Consider the following 20,894-nt stretch of genomic DNA (forward strand, 5'->3'; position numbering starts at 1 on the left):
AGTCAACTCTTTGCATGAGGTGGCCAAAGTACTGGAGTTTCAGCTTTAGCATCATTCCTTCCAAAGAAATCCCAGGGCTGATCTCCTTCAGAATGGACTGGTTGGATCTCCTTGCAGTCCAAGGGACTCTCAAGAGTCTTCTCCAACACCACAGTTCAAAAGCATCAATTCTTCGGGGTTCAGCTTTCTTCACAGTCCAACTCTCACATCCATACATGACACTGGAAAAACCATAGCCTTGACTAGATGGACCTTTGTTTGCAAAGTAATGTCTCTGCTTTTGAATATGCTATCTAGGTTGGTCATAACTTTCCTTCCAAGGAGTAAGCATCTTTTAATTTCATGGCTGCAGTCACCATCTGCAGTGATTTTGGAGCCCAGAAAAATAAAGTCTGACACTGTTTCCACTGTTTCCCCATCTATTTCCCATGAAGTGATGGGACAGGATGCCATGATCTTCGTTTTCTGAATGTTGAGCTTCAAGCCAACTTTTTCATTCTCCACTTGCACTTTCATCAAGAGGTTTTTTAGTTCCTCTTCATTTTCTGCAGTAAGGGTGGTGTCATCTGCATATCTGAGGTTGTTGCTATTTCTCCCGGCAATCTTGATTCCAGCTTGTGTTTCTTCCAGTCCAGCATTTCCTATGATGTACTCTGCATATAAGTTAAATAACAGGGTGACAATATACAGCCTTGATGAACTCCTTTTCCTATTTGGAACCAGTCTGTTGTTCCATGTCCAGTTCTAACTGTTGCTTCCTGACCTGCATACAAATTTCTCAAGAGGCAGGTCAGGTGGTCTGGTATTCCCATCTCTTTCAGAATTTTCCACAGTTTATTGGGATCCACACAGTCAAAGGCTTTGGCATAGTCAATAAAGCAGAAATAGATGTTTTTCTGGAACTCTTTTGCTTTTTCCATGATCCAGCGGATGTTGGCAATTTGATCTCTGGTTGCTCTACCTTGTCTAAAACCAGCTTGAACATCTGGAAGTTCATGGTTCACATATTGCTGAAGCCTGGCTTGGAGAATTTTGAGCATTACTTTACTAGCGTGTGAGATGAGTGCAATTGTGCGGTAGTTTGAGGATTCTTTGGCATTGCCTTTCTTTGGGATTGGAATGAAAACTGACCTTTTCCAGTCCTGTGGCCACTGCTGAGGTTTCCAAATTTGCTGGCATATTGAGTGCAGCACTTTCACAGCATCATCTTTCAGGATTTGGAATAGCTCAACTGGAATTCCATCACCTCCACTAGCTTTATTCATAGTGATGCTTTCTAAGGCCCACTTGACTTCACATTCCAGGATGTCTGGCTCTAGGTCAGTGATCACACCATCGTCATTATCTGGGTCATGAAGATCTTTTTCGTACAGTTCTTCTGTGTATTCTTGCCATCTCTTCTTAATATCTTCTGCTTCTGTTAAGTCCATACAATTCCTGTCCTTTATCGAGCCCATCTTTGCCTGAAATGTTCCTTTGGTATCTCTGATTTTCTTGAAGAGCTCTCTAGTCTTTCCCATTCTGTTGTTTTCCTCTATTTCTTTGCATTGGTCTCTGAGGAAGGCTTTCTTATCTCTTCTTGCTATTCTTTGGAACTCTGCATTCGGATGCTTATATCTTTCCTTTTCTCCTTTGCTTTTCGCTTCTCTTCTCTCACAGCTATTTGTAAGGCCTCCCCAGACAACCATTATGCTTTTTTGCATTTCTTTTCCATGGGGATGGTCTTGATCCCTGTCTCCTGTACAATGTCACGAACCTCATTCCATAGTTCATCAGGCACTCTATCTATCAGATCTAGGCCCTTAAATCTATTTCTCACTTCCACTCTTCCAAGGTAAGGAGCAATGGCTGCACTTTGCTGAAGCAGCCATGAAGAGATACCCTACACCCAAGGTAAGAGAAACCCAAGTAAGACGGTAGGTATTACAAGATGGCATCAGAGGGCAAACATACTGAAACCATAACCACAGCAAACTAGTCAATCTAATCACACTAGGACCACAGCCTTGTCTAACTCAATGAAACTAAGCCATGCCCGTGGGGCAACCAAGATGGGCGGGTCATGGTGGAGAGATCTGACAGAATGTGGTCCACTGGAGAAGGGAATGGCAAACCACTACAGTATTCTTGTCTTGAGAACCCCATGAACAGTATGAAAAGGCAAAATGATAGGATACTGAAAAAGAAACTCCCCAGGTCAGTAGGTGCACAATATGCTACTGGAGATCAGTGAAGAAATAACTCCAGAAAGAATGAAGGGATGGAGCCAAAGCAAAAAGAATACCCAGCTGTGGGTGTGACTGGTGATAGAAGCACGGTCTGATGCTGTAAAGAGCAATATTGCATAGGAACCTGGAAAATCAGGTCCATGAATCAAGGCAAATTGGAAATGGTCAAACAAGAGATGGCAAGAGTGCATGTCGACATTCTAGGAATCAGCGAACTGAAATGGACTGGAATGGGTGAATTTAACTCAGATGACCATTGTATCTACTACTGCGGGCAGGAATCCCTCAGAAGAAATGGAGTAGCCATCATTGTCAACAAAAGAGACTGAACTGCAGTACTTGGATGCAATCTCAAAAACGACAGAATGATCTCTGTTCGTTTCCAAGGCAAACCATTCACAGTAATCCAAGTCTATGCCCCAACCAGTAACACTGAAGAAGCTGAAGTTGAATGGTTATATGAAGACCTCAAAGATGTTTTAGAACTAACACCCAAAAAAGATGTCCTTTTCATTATAGGGGACTGGAATGCAAAAGTAGGAAGTCAAGAAACACCTGGAGTAACAGGCAAATTTGGCCTTGGAATACAGAATGAAGCAGGGCAAAGACTAATAGAGTTTTGCCAAGAAAATGCACTGGTCATAACAAACACCCTCTTCCAACAACACAAGAAAAGGCTCTATACATGGACATCACCAGATGGTCAACACTGAAATCAGATTGATTACATTCTTTGCAGCCAAAGATGGAGAAGCTCTATACAGTCAGCAAAAACAAGACCAGGAGCTGACTGTGGCTCAGACCATGAACTCCTTATTGCCAAATTCAGACTTAGTATATATATACATATATATATATAATATATTTTTTTTCTTTTTACCAATTTGCACAGCAAAGACTATGGACCTTCTACTATAGCAGGTCTCCTACATTCAAAACTTCAGGTTGTGAACTTTCAAAGATGTAAATATGTATCAATAGCAAGCATAAGTGAAATTCCAGCTTGCTTTCCATTTCAATTGCTGACAACTTTTCAGCTCTACCATCTCCCACCTCCTCTCCCTCCTCCAGTTAGTAACTGTTCTTGACTGTTTGCTCGATGCCAGCCCCCATATGCCAGCTCTAGTACCGTACTATGGTACTTTTCAAGGGACTATACAGATTAAAATTATTGTATTTATGTTTTATCTTTTGTTTTTTATATATTATTTGTGTGAAAAGTATTATAAACCTGTTACCATACAGTACTATATAGCTGATTATGTTACTTGAGTACCTCGGCTAACTTTGTTGGACTTATGAACAAATTGAACTTACAAACACGATCTCAAAACAGAAGTTGCTCATGTATAGGGATATTATTACATAGTCAAACATTTCAGTTCTGATTAACTTTTAGTAACAGCAGGAGTTAAAATTCTGAAGTTCCTTCTAATGCCTTTGAATTTAGGGTTAAATTTTCAGGAAGACATTAATGGTTCTTCAAGGTCTAGCCCTTGCCTTAATCATTTAGACTCTTGGGCAAGCTCATACAACTTCAAATTTATAAGCCACTGGTTTGTTCCAGCTGTCATTCCCCCCTCCCACTCTAGCAAACCAATCACAACGAGAACTGAAGCCTATTTTATAGATCTGGCTCCACCCTTTGAGAGGTAGGCAAATAAAGAATATCCAGTGGTCAATCAGATATTTTGGACTGTATACAGAGAAACTAAAGGAAATACCCTCAGTTTCTAAAAAGCAAGAGACTTTTAAAAAAAGAAAAAATAAAACATAAATTCTCTGCATCATCTTTAGTAGTCAAAGGAATGTTCTCCATAATCAGACCTGTGTGTGAACATCTACCACAAGAGTAACCTTGGTCAAGGGCTTGAATGCTTCTATGCTTCAGTTATTTTAATTATTATTTATAGAAAAAAATACTACATTTATAAGACTGCTGATAAACAGTTCAGTTCAGTTCAGTCTCTCAGTCATGTCCAATTCTTCATGACCCCATGTACTGAAGCATGCCAGGCCACCCTGTCCATCACCATCTCCCGAAGTTTACACAAACTCATGTCCACTGAGTCGGTGATGCCATCCAACCCTCTCATTCTCTGTCATCCCCTTCTCCTCTTGCCTTCAATCTTTGCCAGCATCAGGATCTTTTCAAATGAGTCATTTCTTCACAACAGGTAGCCAAAGTATTAGAGTTTCAGCTTCAGCATCAGTCCTTCCAATGAAAACTCAGGACTGATCTCCTTTAGAATGGACTGGTTGGATTTCCTTGCAGTCCAAGGGACTCTCAAGAGTCTTCTCCAACACCATAGTTCAAAAGCATCAATTCTTCAGCGCTCAGCTTTCTTTATAGTCCAACTCTCACATCCATATATGACTACTGGAAAAACCATAGCTTTGATGAGATGGAACTTTGTTGGCAAAGTATTGTCTCTGTTTTTTAATATGCTGTCCAGGTTGGTCATAACTTTACTTCCAGGGAGTAAGCATCTTTTAATTTCATGGCTGCAATCACCATCTGATTTTGGAGCCCCAAAAAATAAAGTCTCCCACTATTTTCACTGTTTCCCCATCTGTTTGCCATGAAGTGATAGGACTGGATGCCATGATCTTAGTTTTCTGAATGTTGAAGTTTAAGCCAACTGTTTCACTCTCCTCTTTCACTTTCATCAAGAGGTTCTTTAGAACTTCTTCACTTTCTGCCTGAAGGGTGGTGTCATCTACATATCTAAGGTTATTGACATTTCTCCCAGCAATCTTGTGCTTCATCCAGCCCAGCGTTTCTCATGATGTACTCTGCATATAAGTTAAATAATCACAGTGACAATATACGGCCTTGATATACTCCTTTTCCTATTTGGAACCAGTCTGTTGTTCCATGTCCAGTACTAACTGTTGCTTCTTGGCCTGCATACAGATTTCTCAAGAGGCCGGTAACAACCACACCCATTTAAGCACTTAGTAGAATGTGTGATATGCTGCTGCTGCTGCTGCTGCTAAGTTGCTTCAGTCGTGTCCGACTCTGTACGACCCCATAGATGGCAGCCCACCAGGCCCAGCCATCCCTGGGATTCTCCAGGCAAGAACACTGGAGTGGGTTGCCATTTATGAGAAATAAATATTATCTTTAACTAAAATTATTACTATGTTTGATGCTAATTATAGAGTGATACACTGAGGGCATTTAACTGTATGTAACTTTGGTTTCTAATAGGTACTACCCAGATCACAACTTAGAAGAGAACTTTTACCATTTTTTTGATTTAGGGCAAAAGAATGGAATGAGCAATTAGCAAATATGGCAGAAAATACACATGAATGAATGACATTATGTTTGGACTTTTTCACTTGGGGGGTTTCCCAAGTCAATATCAGAATATGGTTCAGGTACTTCACATATGTGATACCATGTAACACGGAGGCAGATACATGGCCACCTTTGTACAGATGGGAAAAAGAAGTGTAAGTGTTTGTCCAGGAATAAATAATTCATATGTGAGGGAGCCAAGTTATAAAGGCAGGTCTGGTATTTTTACGGAGAAGGCAATGGCAACCCACTCCAGTACTCTAGCCTGGAGAATCCCATGGACAGAGGTGCCTGGTAGGCTGCAATCCATGGAGTCGCTAGGAGTCAGACAGGACTGAGCGGCTTCACTTTGACTTTTCACTTTCATGCATTGGAGAGGGAAATGGCAACCCACTCCAGTGTTCTTGCCTGGAGAATCCCAGGGACGAGGGAGCCTGGTGGGCTGCTGTCTGTGGGGTCATACAGAGTCGGACACGACTGAAGCGACTTAGCAGCAGCAGTGTATTTTTAATACCAACAAAATGCTTCACACTAGGAAAAAGTGACAAGAGATATTTAGAAAAGAGTCAGACATGACTGAGCAACTGAACAACAACACACAAGAGCTTAATGTCAGAAGCAATCATTTTCATGAATAATAACTTTATTATTATTTAGTAATATTTATAAATAATATTTCCATGAACAGTAGCTTTATGAAAGACCTAGAATTTGACCAAACCTTAAATTAGGGGCAGAATTTGGGTATTTGACATGTAATAATATTTAAATCAGAGAAATACAAGGAGAAAAATTCCTTTCAATGATACTGAAAGTATATGCAGTATCATTTTATTGACATCTGAATACATAGGCTGAAATAATTGGAAAAAGGTGCTGAAGGTGGATTATGATAAGACACTGAATAAAATGATAATGATAATAACAATAATAAAAAATCAATAGTCACTGATTACACTGATATGCTATACAATGAGGTAGGAATTTCAGATAATTAATTACTATAGTCATTTGTGTCTTTGCATATTTATAGCAGCGGTTCTATGAAATGGATTAGGAAATGCTTATCCTAATTTTACAAATGCATAAATTGAGGGTATACATTAAGCATTTTATTTTTATGGGTTGAGTGTTTGCCCTTCATATAGCTTTTAGTTAATTTTCTCCAAGAAACCAGGTAGGTCATCTGAAGTGAAAGCACCTCTTCTATATGCTAGGCAAAATGGAGCCCAATTCTAACAGTCTAATTGCATTTTATCCTCAATAATAACATGACCTTGTACCAAATAAGTTACAATTCAATCTATTAAAGAGGACACTTTATTTTCATTAAGTTCAAGTCAAGTTATATCTTTTTGAGGATATACTTGCCTGTCTTGATTGAAAATAGTCAACTTATTTTGATTTATTAAACCCCTTCATTCAAGTTAGTATATATTTCGTTGATTATTAGATTTATTTCTCTTGACTAGTCTTATTTATCATAGATTGATTTTTATTTCTTAAGGTAGCTTTTTCTTCTATTATCTAATGTTCTAATAAGGAGCAGTTAACCCTGTTGCCTAAATAGCGAAGCTTATGTCATTTTTACAGAATAAGTCTGTAGAAAGCTGATCTTATGATTCACATGTGGAAAACATTTTAACTCTTCATGCTTTTTGGGCTTCCCAGGTAGCTCAGTGGTAAAGAATCTGCTTGCCAATGCAGGAGACACAGGAGACACAGATTCAATCCCTGGGTTTGGAAGAACCGTTGGAGGAGTAAATGGCAACCTCCAGTATTCTTGCCTGGAAAATCCCGTGGACAAAAAAGCCTGGTGGGCTACAGTCCATGGGATTGCAAAGAGTGGAACATGACTGGGCGACTAAGCATGCGTGTTTATTAGTGTTTTATGAATCTGTAAAAATAAAGATATTTAACCTAGTGTTCAGTTCAGTTCAGTACAGTTCAGTCACTCAGTCGTGTCCGACTCTTTGCGACCCCATGAATCGCAGCACGCCAGGCCTCCCTGTCCATCACCAACTCCCAGAGTTCACTCAGACTCACGTCCATCGAGTCAGTGATGCCATCCAGCCATCTCATCCTCTGTCGTCCCCTTCTCCTCCTGCTCCGAGTGTTAGTAATGCCTTATACTGCACATTTTCCCATTTACAGAGAGTTTTCAAATGTATTATCACACTGACTTCAGAGCTACCGTAGGCACTAGAAAAAATTATTTGCTGTATTCTAGATGGGTAAACTGAGGAACAAATAAATTGATAGTATTGAATATATATCAAATACAATTTTGACTTGGGGATATTTAATCTAATGCCTTCTGCTACCAATATATTGAATATTAATAGAAATGAAGATTTAGCGATATTACTTTTCTTTCCTTTTTCATTACTTGTGTTTTTATTAAAACCTTCTTTTTCTCATCACTCATATAGAAATTCTCCCTTCTCCACAGGGAGAGACAAGCTCTGATATAAACAGCTATAATACAGAATAAAAACTGGATGATATTGTGTGATGAGCGTACAGAAGTTAGAGAAAAGCCAACCTAGTTGTAGGTAGAATACATAAGTAGATTACTTGCTGTGCTCTGTTCATCTCTGAGTTTGTCAGGAGGTGTCTCACAGGCTGTACAAAGGCTGCTGAAGAGACAGGGAGACATTTAAGGGAAAAGAGTCTAATCCTGTCATTTCTGCTGCAACCAGTCCATCTCCTCCATTTGTTCTGGCCTAATGCCTCATGTGTCAGCATTATTTCATGTGAAGAATGAAAGCCAATGCTTACACAATGGGGAAAAAATCAAAATAACAGCACTAGGCAACCAGGAAATTTTTCAGGGGAAGCTTACACAGAAGGGGGCCTCTTTGATTTATAGGTAGGAACTTGGTAAGTAATGAGGAAATGAGGACAGAAAATGTGGATATTTAAAAATAATTTATCTTTTATTTATCACACATTCTACCTTATGTACATGAAAGTGTTTTCAGTATTATTGTTTGCTTTAATCTATTTGATTTTTATTTGTTTTACATATATGTGGTCAAAAAAATAATTTCATGTTCAGCATGTGGGTAATATGTCCATAGGAAGATAGTCTGTCAATACAAGCAAATCTTTAAAATGCTTTTGCTTTTTTATTATTTATTTTTGTTATTTATTTACATGTTTAGTGAGATAGAGGTACATAAGAAAATGTTGTTAAACCATACAACTACTTTGAAATTGAGCGAGTTGGCAAAGTGAATTTCACTGGGTTATTTTAAAATTTAATTTAATTTTTAAAATCTAACTACCGTCATAAATATCCATACCAAGTTCACTTGGATTTTGAGACCAGTCTTCAGTATTTCTTTTTTTACTTTTAATTTTGTATTGGAATATAGCTGATTAACAATGTTGTTATAGTTTCAGATGCACACAGAAAGACTCAATAATATGTATACAAGTATCCTTTCTCCCCCAGACTCCTTCTGGTCCAGGCTGCACTAGACTGTTTTTAAAGTAACTTGCTTTACCTAAATTCACTTGAACCTAAAATGTAAAATATCTGTGTAACTCACAGAAATAACAGAGATAGTAACTTGTTCATTCAAGACTGTATTCATCCTACAGTATTTGGGCACCAAATTATAACCTTAAGTACATATGTATACCTGTGTGTGTTGGGCGGTGGGGGGAGGTGGGGTGGGTGTTAGTCACTTAGTCATATTCAACTATTTGAGACCCCATGGACTATAGTCTGCCAGGCTCCTCAGTCTGTTGGATTCTTCAGGCAAGAATACAGGAGTGGGTTGCCATTTCCTTCTCCAGAGGATCTTCCCAAACCAGGGATCAAATCTGGGTCTCCCACGTTGCAGGCAGATTCTTTATCATCTGAGCCACCAGGGAAGTCCCTATATATATACATGAATATGCATATATAGTACATGCATATGTATATATATGCATATATATGCACCTATAAACATTTGAAAGTCAAAAATTAATTTGCTAGTTTCATGAGAGTTTATGTGATAGGTCTGAAGAAGTGCATATCACATTACATATTAAAATAAATGTGGATAATAGTGTGGATAGACATGAATGTCTAAGATCTAGGAACTAAGGATCTTTCAGTTCAGTTCAGTTCAGTTCAGTTGCTCAGTCATGTCCGACTCTTTGCAACCCCATGAATCACAGCATGCCAGGCCTCCCTGTCCATCACCAACTCCCGGAGTTCACTCAAACTCATGTGCATCAAGTCAGTGATGCCATCCAGCCATCTCATCCTCTGTTGTCCCCTTTTCCTTCTGCCCCCAATCCCTCCCATCATCAGAGTCTTTTCCAATGAGTCAGCTCTTCGCATGAGGTGGACAAAGTACTGGAGTTTCAGCTTTAGCATCATTCCCTCCAAAGAACACCCAGGGCTGATCTCCTTTAGGATGGACTGGTTGGATCTCCTTGCAGTCCAAGGGACCCTCGAGAGTCTTCTCCAACACCACAGTTCAAAAGCATCAATTCTTCGGTGCTCAGCTTTCTTCACAGTCCAACTCTCACATCCATACATGACCACTGGAAAAACCATAGCCTTGACTAGACGGACCTTTATTGACAAAGTAATGTCTCTGCTTTAAATAGCTTTAAAAATCCTCTATTTTTGTAAAAAAAATCCTGTATTTTCCAAGATGCAATTTACCCAGCAGAGCTTATTTTTTTGACATTGAAGGATATATGTGAGGAAAATAATACACCTACTTCAGTCCTTTACTAGGAAAATGACTCATTGTCCATAGTAACCTTTTTGTTCAGAGTGTTCTCAAGCATCATTTGTAATCCAAACAAGCTGTCAAATATTTTTCCTAGAGAAGACAAAGTTTCCCCTTTATAAGGACTTTAGATATTGCATGTTTTAAGGAAATTTTAATATCTTTTAAGGGTAGAGAGTATTGTCTTCACAGAAGGTGACTGTAAAGGGGAAGAAAATAAACTGTTAATAGTTGGCTGCCTGGGAAAAGTTACACTTATTGGGTGCTTTGACACTGAACTGATTTCCTAAAATCCCGTCTACAATAGAATGCCAATAATATGCAAGGAATGGACTGCAGGGTCTTATTCAAATGATACCTCTCATTGGGCCCTTTAAACTTCTAGAGTAGAGCTCAGATTTTTCTCATGCATACTTTTATTCATGAATTTATTACATATTTACTGAAATCCTATATATGTTAGGCCCAACTGATGTAGCATGAGTGCCATAGGATCAGTGCCCTCAGGGGTTTTCAGAAACTAAGAAATAATGCTGATATGTGAGCAAAGCCACTGCATCCTTCAATTCCATTAATTTCACTACATCATCTGCTCACTGAACATTTAGAATGTGCTAAGCAGCATACTAGGAATTGAGAGTACCATAAAGAATTAAGATGTTTTTCTGCTCCTTGTGGAACTTAGTCTATTGGAGCAGAGAGACAAACACACTATTTTAGAATCAATCTGTTAGAAGAGAAGACGCTCATTCTGAGCAGAAGGAGAAGCATCAACAACAAAAAATCATGGCATAAAACATTAAATGTACATAGTGCAGGGCAGCAGTGATGACACAGACACATAAATAGACTTGTGAACACCAGGAGGTGAGTGAGGAGAGGGTAGGATGAATGCAGAGAGTAGCATGGAGACATACACACTACCATATGTAAAAGTGATGGATGGACTCTATCAAAGACACTATTTACTGCACAAAGTGTCTTTCAGTTGAGAATCATCTCATGGTTTAAAAGTAAATCGCTTCCAACAGGATGAGATTAGAAGGTCCCAAATGTGCTCTTTCTTTAAGGAGGTATAACTCTGGGTTATGCAGTGAACTGTAAGAAATACCATGGGGCCACACTCCCTGTTGCTACTCTTTGGCTTTGAGATGGGAGAACTGGGGACAGAATAGCAAAAGGGAAGGTAACCAGCTGCTAGTTAGATGCGTTAGTTATAGTGCATGACTATACCAGAAAGATAAAGAAAAAGAACCCTAAATACTCAGACAGCAAGGGTCCTGATGAACCTGATCATCCCACGTAAGCACAAAGGGAGTCTTAGTGATGCTGCCATAGGAGGCGCTATGAAACTGTATAGGCTCCCTGTTCTCAAAATTAGAATATCTGAGTATTTCCAAACCCTTACTAGGTCACAGATTGCCAACATCAGATTACTGCTGGGTGAAAGCTTATTGTTGTTGCTGTTGTTCAATGGAACAATTGGGTCTGACTCTTTGCGATTCCCATGGGCTGCAGCATGCCAGGCTTCCCTGTCATTCCCAGTCTCCCGGAGTTTACTCAAACTCATGTCCATTGAGTCAGTGATGCTATCCAACTATCTTATCCTCTGTTATCTTCTCCTCCTGTGCTCAGTCTTTCCCAGCCTCAGAGTCTTTTCCAGTGTCAGCTCTTCACATCAGGTGGCCAAAGTATTGGAGTTTCAGCTTCAGCATCAGTCTTTCTAATGAATATTCAGGACTGATTTCCTTTAGGATTGACTGTTTTGATCTCCCTGCTGTTCAAGGGGTTCTCAAGAGTCTTCTCCAACACCATAGTTCAAAGGAATCAATTCTTCTGCGCTCAGCCTTTTTTATGGTCCAGCTGTCACATCCATACATGACTACTGGAAAAACAATAGGTTTGACTATATGGACCTTTGTTGGCAAAGTAATGTCTCTGCTTTTTAGACAAAGTAATGTCTCAGCTGTCTAGATTTATCATAGCTTTTCTTCCAAGGAGCAAGGATCTTTTAATTTCATGGCTGCAGTCACCATCTGCAGTGATTTTGGAGCCCAAGAAAATGTCACCATTTTCATTGTTTCCCCACCTATTTGCCATGAAGTGATGGGACTAGATGCCATGATCTTAATTTTCTGAATGTTGAGTGTTAAGCCAGGTTTTTCACTCTCCTCTTTCACTTTCATCAAGACGTCCTTTAATTCCTCTTCACTTTCTGCCATTAGGGTGGTATTATCTGTATATCTGAAGTTCTTGATAACTTACTGGCTTGTTGGCTTCAAGTAAAGGGGTAAGTGAAGCAGTCTTCAGTATGAATGACTGGGATGTGAATTACCTACCAGTAGGCATTATGGCATAAAAAAAACTGGGGCACAGTTTTTCCACTAAAGTGAATATCACTAACTTTCTATTTTCTATTCAGTTATTTTGCTATTTAGATCAAATGCAAAGTAAACACAAATAGTTCCTTTCTCATTTGTGAATTACTTTTAATCCCAGAACTGATGATTTACTTGTGGTATGTAACACAAAATGTATTTACTAAAGAAGGAATGGGGTTAGGGATGGTGGGGACACTGGGAAAGAAAAGGACGGAAGGAAGAAGTAAGCTTTCACAACAAGACCCTGCATTTGCTTTCTTATTAATCACTTACCTATATTTTCTAATTCATTGGCTCATTACTGATAACAACATCTAAATGCAATACATGTAAAGTATATTATAACCTATAAGATGTAGTTTTTAGATCCCTACTTTACAGCACAAGCTTAATATATCTAATTAATGATAGATGAACCTGGAGGAAGTAGGTAAGTTAGATCTGGTGGGCTTCCTTACATCAAGTAGTGAGCTCACATAGTTTGTGCAAGTCCAACAACTAGTAAGGGAGGAATCAAGGCTAGGCCCAGGTGTTCGTATTTCTAATTCAATGCTCCTCTCTATTGGAAAGAGAATAAACTTGTGGGTTAAAATTAAGAAGAAACCCCAGGGCTTCCCAGTAACCTTCAAACACAGTGATAAGTCTGGTAGTATGTCAGTGCATGAGTGGCAACAAATGTGAGCTGGCAACAAATCCAGAGCTTGTATTTGAATCTACACCTTTAAATGCCTAAGCATGGGATATGTAACCTACATCACACTCAGAGATGACAAATAGGATAAGACTTACATCTTTGGTCATTTCTTGTTGGCTACTCATCTCCTCATTGGTTGTGTAGCTTAAGCCAGATTTCTGAATTCCATGGAACATGTGTAATGGAGTCCAGTAATGATTCACACTTCTGCAAAATGCCAAGGCTCAGGTGTTTATATGGAGTGAAGGATGGAATAAGATCAGCGATTAGTACGTGGTGCACTGTCCACAATAAGTTCACTCTAAATAAGATACTATTTATGGCTATGGCCTACCAAGAAGTTGATAATATATTAAATATTTTCATGAATGTCCTCTCAGTTATCAGAACAATTTCTGAGGTAGACATTATTATTCTCACTGTAGCAGATAGGAAAACAGAGTTCAAATGCTACGCACTAAAAATTGACCCAAGGGGTATATATACCATGGAACCAGATATCATGTCCATGTGTTCTGACTCCAAATTTAATACTTAATTAATAACAATACAACAAAGGAAGGGATAAAGAAGTTAGGGTACATATGCAAAATGAAATATTACTCAGTCGTCAAAAAGAATTAAATAATGCCATGTGCAATAACATGGATGGACCTAGAGATTGTCATACTGAGTGAAGTCAGACAGAGAAGGAGAAACATCATATGACATTATATGTGCTATCTAAAAGGAAATGATACAAATGAACTTATTTACAAAACAGAAACAGACTCACTAAATTAATGAACTTATGGTTGCCAGGGGTGGAGGAGGATGGGGAAAGAATAATTATAGAGTTTGGGACAGCCACATACACACTGCTATACTTAAAATGTATAACCGACATGGACCTTCTATACAGCACAGGGAACTCTGCTGAGTTATGTGGAAGCCTGGATGGGAAGGGAGTTTAGTGCATAATCGGTACGTATATATACGTGGCTAAGTCTCTCTGCTGTCCACCTAAAACTATCAAAATATTATTAATTGGCTATACTCCAATATAAAATAAAAAGCTAATTTATCTATTAAAAAAAGAATAATGACAACACTCTACAACTGAAACAATAAAAACAACCATCCTTATTCTCTTCTGTTTGTACTAAAGGACAAAACCATTTGTTGTCCTTGAGAATTCTTCTGTGGGAAGCAAAAAGAAATGAAGAGAGTGTTGCTATGATGGGAGTGAACAGAGAAAAGATGGGACTGAAAACCCTTAAGAGTAATTTGGGATATTTTACAGAAACTTGCATTTTTCCAAAAATAGTACATGTTGATTTATTAACAAGTCCAAATATTTGTGGCCAAATATTTAAAGCTGGCTCTGACTAAAAATATGGAATTGAACAGAAGCAGGCAAGAGACTGGTGATTTCAGGGAAGAGAGCACACAAATAAGAAAGACAGGAAAATTAAATCTTATTTTACCACTGCCAAAAAGGAGAAAGCAAATGCAAATATATTGCTCACCTGTTGTTTGTCATGCACAGAGTCACAAAATTTATTTCATATTTTTCCTCACATGGAAGCTCTAAGGGAGAAACAATGATGCCATGTTTCAGATGTAGAAACCAAAGATCAAATTAATTTTAAAATGTAGCCAAGGATACTCAGCTGGCTGATTCCAAAACTCAAATGCTTCCTGCACTTTATCCACTTCATCTATGCCAACACATTACATATTATTCTAGTAATAGTAGATGTAGCCTTGGATCTATGCAATACACGATGTTTCAAAACTCTGTGTGTCTTCTTGCCACCTTGCCCTTAAGTCTGGCATGATCAATAAAAGTGCAATTTAGGAAGGATATTAACCTTAAAATTCCATTTACTAGAATTCCATACCTAATTCTAGCACTTACATGGCAATTCCTTCATTCAAAACTAATTTACTATGCCCTTGTTATCCTAGAAACTCTTCTAGAATAGGAATTACTACCCTCAAATTTATCTCCCTCAAGGACTTAATATACTAGGAGAGAAAGACAAGCAAAAATATTGATTGTAATGCAGAAGGTGAGAACTTCTAAAGGGGTGACTCAGTAGTTCTACTGAGCAAAAAGAAGGGAATCTGAATCCTAAAGTGGGTAGTCAGTCAAAGATTTCCAAAGATAAAAACTTTCAAGCTAAAACTTGAAGAGAGTTACAGTCAAATGGACTCAAATTAGGATAAAATAAGAGGAGTTCTTGTTCTATGTCCAGTTCTAACTGTTGCTTCCTGACCTGCATATAAGTTTCTCAAGAGGCAGGTCAGGTGGTCTAGTATTCCCATCTCTTTCAGAATTTTCCACAGTTTATTGTGATCCACACAGTCAAACCTATATGCAGCTCAGGAAGCAACAGTTAGAACTGGACATGGAACAACAGACTGCTTCCAAATAGGAAAAGAAGTAGGTCAGGCTGCATATTGTCACCCTGCTTATTTAACTTATATGCAGAGTACATCATGAGAAATGCTGGGCTGGAAGAAGAACAAGCTAGAATCAAGATTGCCTGGAGAAATATCAGTAACCTCAGATATGCAGATGACACTACCCTTATGGCAGAAAGTGAAGAGGAACTAAAAAGCCTCTTGATGAAAGTGAAAGAGAAGAATGAAAAAGTTGGCTTAAAGCTCAACATTCAGAAAACAAAGATCATGGCATGTGGTCCCATCACTTCATGGGAAATAGATGGGGAAACAGTGGAAACAATGTCAGACCTTATTTTTGGGGGCCCCAAAATCACTGCAGATGGTGACTGCAGCCATGAAATTAAAAGACGCTTACTCCTTGGAAGGAAAGTTATGACCAACCTAGATAGCATATCAAAAAGCAGAGAAATTACTTTACCAACAAAGGTCCGTCTAGTCAAGGCTATGGTTTTTCCAGTGGTCATGTATGGATGCGAGAGTTGGACTGTGAAGAAAGCTGACCACTGAAGAATTGATGCTGTTGAACTGTGGTGTTGGAGAAGACTCTTGAGAGTCCCTTGGACTGCAAGGAGATACAACCAGTCCATCCTAAAGGAGATTAGTCCTGGGTGTTCTTTGGAGGGACTGATATTGAAGCTGAAACTCCAATACTTTGGTCACCTGATGCAAAGAGCTGACTCATTTGAAAAGACTCTGATGCTGGGAAAGATTGTGGGCAGGATAAGGGGACGACAGAGGATGAGATGGTTGGATGGCATCACCAACTCGATGGACATGGGTTTAACTCCGGGAGTTTGTGATGGACAGGGGGCCTGGCATGCTGCGATTTATGGGGTCACAAAGAGTCGGACACGATTGAGTGACTGAATTGAACTGAAGTGAAGAGGAGTTGAGATGGCTTTTCAGTTTAGTCGCTCAGTCATGTCTGACTCTTTGCAGCCCCATGAATCGCAGCATACCAGGCCTCCCTGTCCATCACCAACTCCCGGAGTTCACCCAAACCCATGTCCATCAAGTCAGTGATGCCATCCAGCCATCTCATCCTCTGTTGTCCCCTTCTCCTCCTGCCCCCAATCCCTCCCAGCATCAGGGTCTTTTCCAATGAGTCAACTCTTCGCATGAGGTGGCCAAAGTATTGGAGTTTCAGCCTCAGCATCAGTCCTTCCAATGAACACCCAGGACTGGTCTCCTTTAGAATGGACAGGTTGGATCTCCTTGCAGTCGAAAGAACTCTCAAGAGTCTTCTCCAACACCACAGTTCAAAAGCCTTAATTCTTCAGCTCTCGGGCTTTCTTCACAGTCCAACTCTCACATCCACACATGGCCATTGGAAAAACCACAGCCTTGACTAGACGGACCTTTGTTGGCAAAGTAATGTCTCTGCTTTTTAATATGCTATCTATGTTGGTCATAACTTTCCTCCCAAGGAGTGAGCATCTTTTAATTTCATGGCAGCAGTCACCATCTGTAGTGATTTTGGAGCCCAGAAAAATAAAGTCAGCCACTGCTTGGGCCACTAGGTAGTGTCAAATACTGAGCCAGAAATAAGTTAGATAACGGTTCAATGAGATAAAGCCCACCAGTTACAAGCACAGTACTGAGTACTAGGACTAGTATAGTACCTGGCCCAAATTATAGTATTTATTAATGAGATTTTATTATTGCCATAAAATTTATATTTATTGTTTCTTCTCCATCCTTCAAATCCGGTCCTCTAAATTATATATTCTTCATTTCTTAACTGAAATGTAACATTATGTACATTTAAGGTATATATCATATTGATTTGATATATAATATAATTGCCACTGTAGTGATATTAATAGTTAGCAAGTCTGATGATTATAATACAATATTGTTGTCTACATTTACCATAATGTGCATTCAATCGCTAGGACTTATTTACTCCTAGCTGCAAGTCTGTCCCCTTAAACCTCTCTCCTATTTCCCCACCCACTGGGCTGTGGTAACCACCATCTCACTGTCTGTTTTTATAGGTTTGGCTTTCTTAGATTACACATTTAACTGACATCATACAGTATTTGTTTTATATTGTCATCATCCACTCAGGTTTTTAAGCACATAGTAGATTTTCAATAGATAGTTGTTTGTTGAAAGTATATAGCAAAATAACAAATATAGAACATATTTTTTCTTCTAAAAGCAGATCAAAGAGCTCTTGAAATTGAATTACTTGAATTTAAATTCCATTGAAATGTTTTTCCTTTAGGATGTTGTGCTACAGTCATCAAGAATGTACTCTTTTAGATATAATTGAGGTATGGTTTCCAAAAAAATCAGCTCATTGGATCCAAATTCTTTTTTTCTTCTTCTTTCTTTGGAGAATACTGCTGTACTAATCCAAGCTTACAGGGTCTTTAAGAGTCCATCCATAATCTTTTTATCAAAATCCATACCACTTTTTTTAGAGCTTGAGAAAAATGAAGAATTGAATCTCTTAGGCATGCACCTAACCTCTTTGTTTATGTGTTTATGGATTGCCCTGTTTGAAGGTGACAGGGTTATACCATGAAGGATAACGCCGAGAAGAGTCAATTGCTCTGTGGGATGCAGGAACAGGCTTTTTATACAGCCCTAGTTGATCCCTGTGTCTGCCCTTCAGCTTTTATCATTATTTTTCTTTATATTAGAGAATTTTTAACATGATGTGGCTTTACACAGGTTTATGAAGATCACACTCAGACACAAAGAAATAACTTTCCATGACTTTTGAATTTTGGAATGGTGGAAAGCTAATAGTGAATCAGTATGTTTTCTAACTGTTAAAAATATTAAAAGGTATTAAAAATATTAAAGATAACCAAATTTCACATAAGAATATAAAACATGAACTGTTTAGGCTTTATTATTTGCTAGGTACTTATGTTATGTACATTTTACCTTCCAGCAATCAGAAGATTTAAGAATAACACTTAAGTCTATTTTCTATAAGAAAACCTGGGGCTCAAATTGATTGTGGAATGAGCCTCATCATGTAGATACTATGTGATAAAAACTAGATCTGAATTCAATTCTGATTCCCACGTCCATGCTCTTTTTGTCTTTGCTAGATAATAAGACAGTACCTGTTTAACTAAAATAAAACAATAACAAAATCCGTAATGTATTGATCATCTTCTTGGTTTTACACACGCTGCTAGTTCATTACTCACAATGTTTCCATGAAAGTTGCCTACTTTGCCAAGATCACATAATTGTAGGGGGTAGAGTCTTTCCTAATTCTTATTAGGAAAAAAAAAAGTTTTATTTTAATTTTTCTACAAGTATTTTTTGAAATATAGTTGATCAATAGTATCATATTTCTTTTAGGTACACTACATGGTTATTCAATCTGATACAAAATGACAAACATAATAAGTCTAGTAACCATCTGTCACCATTAAAGTTATTACAATATTATGGACTACAGTTTTTGTGCTGTATACTACATCTGTGTGGATTATTTATTTTATAACTAGAAGTTTGTATTGTTTAATCACTTTCACCTATTTTGCCCATCCTTACAAGCACCCTCCCCTCTGGTAAACATTGTATGTTCTATAAATGAGTTTGTTTTCATTTGTCACTTTATTTCACTCATAACATGATACACTATAGATCCATTCATATTCTCCCAAAGAGCAAGGTTTCTTTTTATGGATGAATAGAATCATTTATATGCATGCTTAATCACTTCAGGTGTGTCCAACTCTTTGTGACTCTGTGGACTGTAGTCCACCAAGCTCCTCTGTCCATGAGATTCTCCAGGCAAGAATACTGGAGTGAGTCACCTTGCCCTCTTCCAGAGGATCTTCTGAACCCAGGGATGAAACCTAAGTTTCTTGCCTTTCCTGCACTGGCAGGTAGGTTTTTAACCACTAGTGCCATCTGGGAAGTCCATATCTTCTTTATCCATTCATCTTTTGATGGGATCTCAAATTGTTTCCATATCATGGCTATTGTAAATACTGTTATAATGCACACTGATGTGGATGTGTATTGAATTACACAAAGTATTCTTTTTTGTTCTACTATTTCAGTTCAGTTCAGTCACTCAGTCATGTCTTACTCTTTGTGACCCCATGGACTGCAGCACAGTAGGCTTCCATGTCCCTCATGAACTCCTGTAGCTTGATCAAACTCATGTCCATTGAGTCAGTGATGCCATCCAAGCATCCCATCTTCTGTTGTCCCCTTCTCCTCCTGCCTTCAGTTTTTCCCAGCATCAGGGTCTTTTCTAATGAGATAGTTTTTTGCATCAGGTGGCCATAGTATTGCAGTTTCAGATTCAGCATCAGTCCTTCCAATGAATATTCAGGACTGATTTCCTTTAGGGTTGACTGGTTTGATCTCCTTGCTGTCCAAGGGACTCTTGAGAGTCTTCTCCAACACCACAGTTCAAAAGCATCAATTCTTTGGCAGTCAGCTTTCTTTATGATCCAACTCTCATGCCCATACATGATTAATGAAAAAACAGTAGCATTGACTATACAGACCTTATTCAGCAGGGTAGCATCTCTGCATTTTAATGTGCTATCTAGGTTTGTCATAGCTTTTCTTCAAAGGAGCAAGCATCTTTTAATTTCATGGCTGCAGTCACCTTCTGAAGTGATTTTGGAGCCCAAGAAAATAAAGTCTCTCACTGTTTTCACTGTTTCCCCATCTATTTGCCATGAAGTGATGGGACCAGATGCCATGATCTTTGTTTTTTGAATGTTGAGTTTTAAACCACTCTTGTCACTGTTCTCTTTCGCTTTCACCAAGAGGCTCTCAGTCAGTCAGTCAGTCAGTCACTTCAGTCTCAGTTGTGTCCAACTCTTTATGACCCCACGAATCACAGCATGCCAGGTCTCCCTGTCCATCACCAACTCCTGGAGTTCACTCAGACTCACGTCCATCGAGTCGGTGATGCCATCCAGCCATCTCATGCTCTGTCGTCCCCTTCACCTCCTGCCCCTAATCCCTCCCAGCATCAGGGTCTTTTCCAATGAGTCAACTCTTCACATGAGGTGGCCACAGTATTGGACTTTCAGCTTTAGCATCAGTCCTTTCAGTGAGCACCCAGGACTGATCTCCTTTAGGATGGACTGG

Source organism: Bos grunniens, chromosome 6, assembly GCF_055505025.1.
Source record: "Bos grunniens cultivar Pamir isolate PY7600 chromosome 6, Bosgru_T2T1.0, whole genome shotgun sequence".
NCBI lineage: Eukaryota > Metazoa > Chordata > Mammalia > Artiodactyla > Bovidae > Bos > Bos grunniens.